An 11,536-nucleotide genomic window follows, 5' to 3' on the forward strand; every position below is an offset into this window, starting at 1 on the left:
TGCCTTTTGTCCGGTCCTATGTAAACATCTGAGATAATTCGCTGTAACATTCTCTCCTATAAATAGGAGCATTCAATACAAGTCAACTACGGATCTTTTCACTCACTTTTGGCATTTACTCTTATCACATTAAAAACATTCTTCTTGTTCTTCATTTATTAACTTTACCTTGATCATTATTTACTTGTTCTCAATTAATGTCTTGATCATTTGTTGAACTGATCATCAAAGACTTGACTGGTCTTTCCAGTCTCGACTTGAACATCCATTATCAAGCAGACATTGATCTCAAGCATTCAGTCAAGGTTTGAGTTTTCAAACCTTGTCCCTGCGCAAAGATCTTGATCTCACAATTGGTATCAGAGCTCGACCGGTTGTCCTTTGAATCCATAAGATCAGATTATAGTTGGTTTGAATTTACCTTGGTATTTCAACCATTTCTGTGTTAAGGATAAAAGTTCTTCTATATACCACTTAAGCTTGAAGATATCACTTCAATGGCTGCTTCAAATCCTCAGCAAATGATTTCAATCCAAATCGCAAATAGCGTGGGTGGCCCTACACGTGCCCCATTGCTAGTTGTGGAAGAATATGATCATTGAAAAGTTATAATGGAAAGGTTTTTACTAGCCAAAGAGAAAGGTGAACAAATTTGGAGATTCGTCAAAGAAGGCCCTCATGTTCCCGTAAGAACAGTTGTAAGAGATGCAGCTGCTCATCTCATGCGAGAGGATGAAGCTCGTCCAGCTCCTCTAACTGCAGATGATGTTGAAAAACTACATGCTGATCAAGTTGCCTTCTCAGAAATGGTGTTTGGTGTTCCTCCATCACTCTTTGAGCACATCAAGATATGCAAATCAGCCAAAGAAATTTGGGACACTCTTCAGGATCTGATTGAAGGTTCCGAAAATATGAAGGACAAGCGCCTCACCTCGGTTGTCAATGACTTTGACACCTTCACCACTACTCCAAGTGAATCTGTAGCCTCAGCCTCCAACCGATATCGAATTGTCGTCAATAACATGACTGCTCATGGGATTGTTCGAACTCCTCTTGACTACAATCTTAAGTTCATTAACAGTCTTGGTAAAGGGTGGGGAAATGTAAAATCCTGTCTTCAAAGCAATGGTTCCTTAAAAAAATTGAAACTCTATCAACTCTTTGATGAGCTTCAAGGACATGAATCAAATGTTGCTCAAACCATAAGGGAACTTTCCGGAGGACCACTTGCTCTCGTCAGTTCCTTTGAATCAACCATTCCGAACATACCTACTTCGGAACCCTACAAACCCTCTATTCCATCCCTAACTACCTTTCCCACACACATCTATCCGGATGAAGATTCCGAAACCCTGGATTCTGAACTCCGTTTCCAACAAGAGTTTGCCTTACTCTCAACGAAATACAAACGTCCTTTCAATCCCTCTTACAAACCATACCAAAACCGATTCAGTGCTCCTCACCAAACTCATCCTCAACCATATTCCGCTCCGGAACAAAAACAAACCTCCGAAAATCCTCCTCCATACAAGCCTAACCTCACTAAACCAAACTCCACCCCGGAATCTTCTCTAAATTCCAACTCAGACAAACCAAAGATCTTGTGTCATAAATGTGGTCATGCTAACCATTTTTCTAAAGATTGTCTAGCTGATGCTCCACAAAAGCCAAAAGTCAAAGACTCGGCTTACTATGTCCGAAAAGCACAAGAAATGGCTGAAAGTGAGAAGGCATTTGTTACTACGGTTTCAAGAGATGTAGAATGATACTGGTCATCTGGAGATGATGATGATTTGGTGACTGGAAGAAACATGTGTTTGATGGCAAGACAAATGGTTGAATGTGATGAAGGTTATTGGTCTTCTGGGTCCGAAGATGAAGATGAAGTTGCTGAACCTCACTACTGCTACATGGCCACCAACGATCCACCAGGTCGAAGCATCATTCAGCAGGTAAAATCCATGATCTCTGACAATAATCTTGACTTGACTTTATGTGAACCTTATCTAACTCAGATCCAAACAGATATGAACACTATCTATAAAGCCTATGAGTCTGCCATAGAAGCCAGTGAGAAGAAGGATTGTGAATTAAGTCGCCTTAGACTACGTTTTGAGGATAAGAAATTGAAAATCGAGTCTTTAGAGCATGAACTTGTAATGTCAAAAGATGAATGTATCATTTTAAAAGATAAATGTGAAATCACTTATTCTGAACGAAACATTTTGATATCTGATAACAAACGTCTCAATGCTAAAATAGATGCTTTGCATAACTCTGTAGACATGCTTGAAGCTGACATTCGGATTACTCATAATTTTCGTCATCCATGGTCCAAAGCTCCTGGTCTCGGAAGCGAGTTTTCGAAACCAATTGTTAGTCCCCTGAAGGAATTGCAAATTTTGACATTCATGGGAGAAGTTCCTAACATCAAACATTCGGATACCCCTGTTTCTCCCTTGTCACCTCTTCCGGAGACTAACTAACCCTTTGAGTCTCTAATTCCTGAGTTTAAACCAATAGTTGTCAAGTGTCCTGATTCCACACCTCTTCCGCCTCTGATAAACCTGGACCTGAATCGGACCACGGAATATCATTATAGTGTTCCAAATTGTGTAGACTATGTTCCTCAAAGTGATCACGTAAACAACTGTGTGATTGAGGAAATTATTCTGGAGACAACTGAAATCAATGCCTCAGAATTTGTATGGGCATCTTTAGATGATAAAGTTGAAGTCTCAAGCCAAGTGTCCTCTGATTCATGTGAATCGGACTCCTTGGTGCTTTCAAAGACCAAATTGGTTCCCATTACTCCTGAGTTTACAAATCCATCCAAAGGACAAACCTCTAGACCCTCTCCTTATCCCAAAACAAAACCAATGTTAAATAGAAAAGATATTGTCGATCCCAAAGTTGAAGCTAGAAATGCTTATAAAAAAGAAGTCAAGACTAGACAAAATTCAAGATTTCTTGCAAATTCCAAACCAAATTCATCTCGGAATTCTCATATCTCCACTCACAGTCAAAGTTCCTTTGTTCCCACTAGGACCCTAAAAAGACCCTCCGAACCACTTCTTCGTTCGGAACTTAAGAAAGTCCTTAGCTCAACCTCACCTCAAGCTCATGTTAATGTCAATGTCAAAACCATCTGAAATACTTCTCCGACATCTCGAAATGTTTTATCTGTCTTTATTGCAAAATCTGATGGCACAATTTTTAAACCTAGAAACAATGTGTCATCAAACAAATCTATAAGTACAAAAACCACTGGTTCTAAATCTTCAAACAAAAATCTTGTGTGGAAAGTCAAAACATTTGTCAAGAACACAACAATTCAGGCGCTGAAAAAAATTGTCAATCCTTCGGATGCCAAAAGTCCGAAGAAGTCAGCTCCGAACCCAGAAAGAGTGGAATATGACTACTGGATAGATGAAAAGACATTAGCATTATGTCTATTTCCAAAGAATTCCACGAATATCCCTCCAAAATCAAAATTTGTTCCTAAGTCACAATCAAAGTCCAAAGCCCATGCCTACGTCCCAAAGTCTAAGTCGGAGCCTAAAAACTCCATTTCTCACTAATTTTGCAGGCATTATGTGCTTCGGAGCAAGAAACAATATGGTATATTGATAGTGCTTGCTCCATGCATATGACGGGGCAGAAGGATTTTCTGCGAGACTTAAAGCTTTCTCCTAATGCTGGTTACGTGACGTATGGCAACAACTCCCATTCTCAAATTCACGGTTATGGAACTATCACCAATGGAAATTTCTCTATCTCACATGTTGCTTATGTAGCTGATTTGAAACATAACTTGATAAGTGTTGCTCAACTCACTGACTCAAGTCGACGTGTGGAATTTTGCAAAAAGTATAGCTATGTGATGACTGAAGATCGAAAAGAATGTTTGATAAAATCTCTTCGCAACAAGAACATGTACCCGCTTGACATCAACATGATTTCTGGTAAACTGCAACTATGCCTTCTCTCCAAAGCTGTTCCTGACGTCAGTTGGTTATGGCACCGAAGGCTCGCTCATCTGAACTTTCGGTACATGAATGATCTTGTATCAGGCGAAATGGTAAGAGGTTTACCTCTTCTCAAGTTCGAAAATGATCATTTATGTGTTGCGTGTGAGTGTAGTAAACAATCAAAGAAGGGTCATCCTGTCATCATTGAAAAGTCCATCTCGGATCCTATGGAACTCCTACAGATTGATCTCTGTGGCCCATCCACTGTAGAAAGTCGTCATCATAAGAAGTATATTCTTTTGATTGTTGATGACTTTACAAGGTTCACCTGGGTTTTCTTCCTAAGGCTGAAATCCGAAACAGCCTCTAAGCTCATCAATTTTATCAAATGAATAGAAGTTCTTATCAAACTTCTGGTCAGGAGGATCCGAAGTGACAATGGTTCGGAATTTGTAAATTCCATCATTGAAAATTTTCTCACAGAAAAAGGAATCGATCATAACTTCTCAGCTCCTTACACTCCACAACAAAACGGTGTAGTTGAAAGACGCAATAGAACACTTGTTGAAGCTGCTCGATCCATGTTGAACTATACAAACCTACCACTCTATCTTTGGGCTGAAGCTGTATCCACTGCTTGCTTCACTCAAAATCGAAGTATTATCAATCGACGGCTCAACATGACACCATACGAAGCAATGAATGGTCAAAAGCCAACAATCTCATTCTTACATGTCTTCGGATGTAGATGCTTCATCAGAAACAACCGTGATCAGCTTACCAAGTTTCAACCTAAAGCTGATGAAGCTATCTTCCTTGCGTACTCTTCCAAATCAAAGGCTTACAGAGTTCTCAACCGAAGAACTCGTGTTCTGGAAGAAAGTTTTGATATTACCTTTGATGACAACTTTGTTCGGAATACTGGCCCTACTCACGTCACTACTCACATCATGGAGTCTGATGCTCCTCCGCCGGGATGTCCGAACCATCAAACCACTCTCGAGGTTCACTTTGAAACCCTTTTTGGTCCTTTCGAAACCGCTCTTGATTCCGAATCTCGTTCAAGACCATTCTAATTCCAATTCCTCCTTCGGAAGCCCCGGTTTCTCACAACCTTTCTGGACCACTTCCGAGCCTACCTCCATTTGATTCCGAACCGTTTCAACCTTCTCAGGTTGAGGGGGAGAATAATGCAAATCCCTCTCTTGAATCAAATGTGGATGGCTTCCAAGATGCAGCTGCTGACTTTGATGACTCCAATCCTCTCAACATTGATGAAAACGAAAACTTCTTTGAGTTCCCTTCTAATGATGATGTCAAGCTCTCATGATCAGAAGTTCAGGGGGAGCATCATCCCAATATTCAAATCATTCAGGGGGAGCAAATCAATTCTACTCTTGATATAGGATCTACGGCTGCACAAGAACTCCCTCGATTGCATGTTTGGACGAAGGATCATCCTCCAAATCAAGTGATAGGCAATATGAATGTTGGTGTACAAACTCGCTCAGCTACCAACATCCAAAATGAATGTCATTTTTCAGCATTCATATCCATGCTTGAACCCAAATCCATCAAGGAAGCATTAGAACATGCTGATTGGATTACAGCCATGCCAGAAGAACTGGAAGAATTTGATTGAAATGAATTCTGGACTCTCGTACTTCCTCCTCAACATCACCCCATTGTTGGTACAAGATAGGTATTTCGCAACAAGATAGATGATGCAGGAGTTATCATCCGAAATAAAGCAAGACTTGTGGCTAAAGGTTTTACTCAAATTGAAGGTCTTGACTACGACGAGACATTTGCTCCTGTTGCACGACTTGAAGTTATCAGAATTTTTCTTGCGTATGCTGCTCACAAAGGCTTCAAATTTTACCAAATGGATGTTAAGAGTGCCTTTCTTAACGGTGAACTTGACACTAAAGTATACCTTCAACAGCCCCCCGGTTTTATCAACCTTTCCTTTCCAAACTACAGTTATAAACTCTGGAAGGCTGTCTACGGACTCAAGCAAGCTCCTCGGGCTTGGTACGAGACTCTCACTGATTTTCTCAAACGCTCAGGTTTTCAAAGGGGAATACTTGATCCCACTCTATTTAGAAGATCAAATGGCAAACTGATGGGTTTTGAGCATTCTAACACTTCCTAAGTGTACATGCAACCCTAATAACCTTGGATCTATGTTTGTCTAATTATCATGCAAAGTTGATTTCCAAGGTTATATTCCTATCTAGCATACATGGGGAACAAATTTTAACTTGCATGAAAGATAGAATAACTTACCTTGTTGTTGCTTATGATCCTTGAAACCTTGTGAGCCTAGCACCCCAAGTGTGATGCCTCAAATGCTTCACACAACACCAAATGCTTTTGGAATGACTTTAGAGAGAATACACACTTCTAAAATCGACCTAGCCCTCTTGTTTCTTATGTGTAGCCAATTTTGGTGGAGAATGGGTTTCTTATATAGTGTTGACACATCTAGGGTTACACCATGTAAACCCTAATGTGTCATGACTCTTCATTTCCATGACCCATGGGTTTGTAACTCCCATGGAGCATCCTATGGGTGGAACCCAACTTGATAATCCATGGAGCCTCTTAGCCCACTATATAAGATATGGAAGATTTACATAATCTACCCATATATTTAATTAGTTATCTTTTGATCACTTAATTAATTCTAAATTAATTCTTGATCAAACTAATTAAATAATATTATTAATATATTAGAACTTATAATATATTAATAAACCATAAGTGTTATTTCTCTCATTTTAGTTTATCCAATTGCATAGTGCCATGCAACCCAAATGGACCATGCCGGGTCGGGTCAAGTACATACCAGAAATAGTTATGGACTTAGACACCTTATCCAACAGTCTCCCACTTGGATAAGTCTAATAACTATAACTGCAATACTTCAGGAACCGATCGGCAATCGTAGCTCTTTCAAGGTCTCTCGAAACTGAGAAGATGATGATACGCCATTTAAGATAAGTGATCATATAATCCTCTGTTCTAGATATGAGCCGGACAAATACATGGAACAGTGTCTTGCTTTGTGTCCAGCAGTTTGTTTCCCGATTTCCGATTTGTTTGACATAGAACTCAATTGAACACATCAACTTAGTTGTGACCGGGCCCGGTACATAGGTCAAAACAAAATCATCGAGGGGCCCAGATATCAGCTTCTAATCCAAGAAGGAACAGATAAACTTCGACTCATATGTTTGTTCTACTACTCATTGAATTATACACAAGAGCACGTTTTATAACATCGAGTTACCAATGCGTTTTCGTACAATCAATGCATAACCAACTCATAAGTAACAAATCATATATCTAGGTTTGAAGACTTATATGATATTACCGTCTCACGATCACTCGAGATAAATTCCATGAAGTGATTCCAGTGAGCGTGGGTTGAGTCCAATGCTCAGAACTTATGAGCACTCATGAGTGTTGTAGCCATGTCCAACAACTTAGACCTCTGCAACCAATCATGACAGTCTTGATTCATACCTACTTCCGACATATGACCGACTGTGGAGGTTCGAATAATATGATATACCAAACATAATTATTCTGGAAGTCAAAACATGCAAAAGAAATATAGTAAACGATCGACAAGAGATAGCAACACTTTACTCATAAATAAAACACCTTTTATTCATCATCTAATGTCAATTACACTTTACAAATTTCAAGGTTATCTAACTACTAAATCTAATATCATCCTTCAGCCCTATGCTCCGAGCATGCTGGAGATGCTTAACCCGAGTCAGTCCTTTCGTGAGGGGATCTGCTGGATTCTCATCCGATGATACCCTCTTTGACACGAGGAGTCATTCTTCTATTTGATGTCTGATGAAATGGTATTTTCTGTCGATGTGTCTGGATCTCCCGTGATCCCTTGGTTCCTTGGCTAAGGCAACTGCACTTTCACTATCACAGAAAATTTCCATTGGCTCTTTAATAGCTGGTACAACTCCAAGGTCTCCAATGAAGTTCTTCAGCCATATCGCCTCCTTTGCTGCCTCGCTAGCTGCTATATACTCTGATTCGCAAGTTGAATCAGCCACTGTCTCTTGCTTGGAACTCTTCCAAGAAATTGCTCCTCCATTTAAGGTAAAGACCCAGCCTGACTGAGAGCGGAAATTATCCCTATCAGTCTGAAAGCTAGCATCACTATACCCTACAACTCTCAAGTCTTCACTCCCACCGAGGGTAAGGACCCAGTCCTTAGTCCTCCGTAGGTACTTGAGGATATTCTTTACCGTAGTCCAATGTGCCTTGCCAGGGTTCCCCTGATACCTGCTAACCATGCTCAAAGCAAAGGCTACATCAGGTCCAGTACACGTCATAGCATACATGATCGATCCTACAGCCGAAGCATAAGGTATTCGACTCATTTCTGCTATCTCAGCCTCAGTACTAGGGCTTTGTGTCTTACTCAATCTGGCATTACTCTGGATGGGTAACTCTCCTTTCTTGGAGTCCTGCATGCCGAATCTCTTCAACACCTTATCCAAGTAAGTACTCTGACTAAGTCCAATTAGTCTTTTACTCCGGTCTCTCAAGATCCTTATCCCTAGAATATAGGCAGCTTCTCCTAGGTCCTTCATAGAGAAACACTTCCCAAGCCAGGACTTAACTTCCTGCAGAGTTGTGATGTCATTTCCTATGAGTAGTATGTCATCCACATACAATACCAAAAAGCTAACTATACTCCCACTAGCCTTGACATATACACAAGATTCATCTTCACTCCTAGAAAAGCCAAATTCCTTGACTTTCTCATCAAAGCAAAGATTCCATCTGCTAGGTGCTTGCTTTAACCCATAAATGGATTTCTCAAGCTTACACACTCTATTAGGGTACTCTGTGTTGACAAAACCCTCTGGCTGACTCATGTAAACATCCTCAGCCAACTTTCCATTAAGGAAAGCGGTTTTGACATCCATTTGCCATATTTCATAGTCATGAAATGCGGCTATGGCTAACAGAACCCTAATAGACTTAATCTTGGCCACTGGAGAAAAGGTCTCATCATAATCAACTCCCGGAGTTTGTGAGAAACCCTTTGCAACCAGTCGTGCCTTATAAGTGTGTACATTACCATCCATGTCAGTCTTCTTCTTGAAGATCCATTTCCACCCTACAGTCTTACGACCTGGTACATTCTCAACCAAGTTCCAAACTTGATTGTCATACATGGACTGTATCTCGCTGTCCATTGCCTCTTTCCACTTGGCTGACTCAGGGCCTGCCATGGCTTCCGCGTAACTGTTAGGTTCATCCAGACCTATCAGCGTCTCATCACTGATAAGTGTATCACCTTCCGCAGTAATATGGAATCCATAGTAATGCTCAGGTGCATTCCTAACCCTTGTGGAACGCCTCAGAGGTACAGACTTGTCAATTGGCTCAACAGAAGTTTCCTCCTCAAGTTGAGTGCTAGGGTTTGAAGTTCCTTCACCACTTGACTCTTGAATTTCTTCAAGGTCAACTTGCCTCCCACTGTCTCCTTGGCTTATGAACTCTCTCTCTCGAAAGAAAGCCCTCCTAGCTACAAAGACCACATTCTCACTAGGTTTGTAGAAGAGGTAACCAAAGGATTTTTGTGGGTAGCCGATGAAAATACACCTCTCACTTCGAGGTTCGAGCTTATCATGAGTCTCGCGTCTCACAAAAGCCTCGCAACCCCAAATCTTAATGTGGTCTAGTTTGGGTACTTTACCAGTCCACATCTCATGAGGAGTTTTGGCAACTTTCTTTGTGGGAACTAGATTAAGGATATGGGCGGCAGTCTCTAAGGCATACCCCCAAAATGAGATTGGTAGCGAAGCTCGACTCATCATGGAACGAACCATATCCAACAAGGTTCGATTACGCCTCTCATCTACACCATTCAACTGCAGTGTCCTGGGAGGTGTCAATTGTGAGACAATCCCACATTCCCTAAGATAGTCGAGGAACTCTAAACTAAGATACTCACCACCTCGATCGGATCGAAGCATCTTAATGTTCCTGCCCAATTGATTCTCGACTTCCTGTTTAAGCTCTTTAAACCTCTCAAAAGTCTCTGACTTATGCTTGATTAAGTATACATATCCATATCTACTGTAATCATCAGTAAAAGTCAAATAATAACGATTAGCATCCCTTGTGGCATGTTTGAAGGGCCCACACACATCCGTGTGTATAAGATCCAACAAACCTTCACCCCTCTCACAAGAGCCTATGAAGGGTGACTTTGTCATTTTTCCAAGTAAGCATGATTCGCAACTATCATCTAACTTTAGGTCAAATGACTCCAATACTCCATCCTTTTGGAGTTGGCCGATGCGTTTCTTGCTTATATGTCCAAGACGACAATGCCATAATGATGCTTTATCCAAGTTATTATCATTAACAGAATCAATACACAATACATTATTTCCTAAGTTATCAACCACAGATACAGTTTCATACACACCATCATAAGGTAATGCTTTAAAATAAAGAACATTATTAAAGAAAGCATTAATCGAACCAACTTCATTATCAAATGAAAAGGTGAAACCTTGTTTATACAATGCATGAAAGGAAATAATATTTCTTGCCATTTCTGGCGAATAACAACATTTATTCAAATCTAAACTAAACCCACTACTTAGCGATAAAGTATAAACTCCAATCTTGGTGACAGGTAAAGCTTTCCTATTCCCCATGATTAAGTTTATTCTTCCATGCTCCACATTCTCACTTCTTCTTAGTCCCTGCAAATGAGAACAGATATGAATACCACAACCGGTATCAAGGACCCAATAGTTAAAATGGGGTGAGTTATTAGATAAGATAGTGTAAATACCTGCATGGTTGGGTTTAACTTTCCCATCCTTCACATGTTGCTGGTACTTTGGGCAGTTCCGCTTCCAATGTGACTTTTCATGGCAATAGAAGCATTCAGCCTCTTTAGGGTCAGAAGAAGGAGTGACAAAACCTTTCTTGGTTCCACTTGAAGAAGAGCCATCAAGGGTCCTAGCCTTGGTACCCTTCGAAGAGCTCTTCCTCTTCTTCCCTCTACCTTTCCCGATTGCCAAAACCGGGGCGGAGTTTGGAGTAGGAGTGTTAACAACCGACTTTCCCTAAAGACCTGTTTCTGCGGTCTTGAGGAGTCCCTGAAGTTTGCTGAGTGTGACCTCTTCCTTATTCATGTGATATGTCATGCGGAATTGATCATAGCACGATGGTAAGGAGTGCAAAATGATATCTATTGCAAGCTCCTCAGGGAAGTTCACATTAAGCTTCAGCAACCGATCCACATACCTTTGCATTTTCTGCATGTGGCTCGTGACGGATTCCCCGTCCTTCATCATGGTTGTTATGATAGAGCATATGATTTCATACCTCTCTTGTCGTGCACTTTGATGGTATCTTTCCATCAGATCTTGGTGCATTTCAAAAGGGTAGAAGTCCTCATAGGACTTTTGGAGTTCCGCTGTCATGGTGGCCAACATGATGCATGCCACTTTTGTAGCATCCCTTTCATGTGCCCGGAAGTCAGCGATCTC

Source organism: Lactuca virosa, chromosome 8, assembly GCF_052849685.1.
Source record: "Lactuca virosa cultivar CGN04683 chromosome 8, Lactuca_virosa_CGN04683_v6, whole genome shotgun sequence".
Classification (NCBI taxonomy): Eukaryota; Viridiplantae; Streptophyta; class Magnoliopsida; order Asterales; family Asteraceae; genus Lactuca; species Lactuca virosa.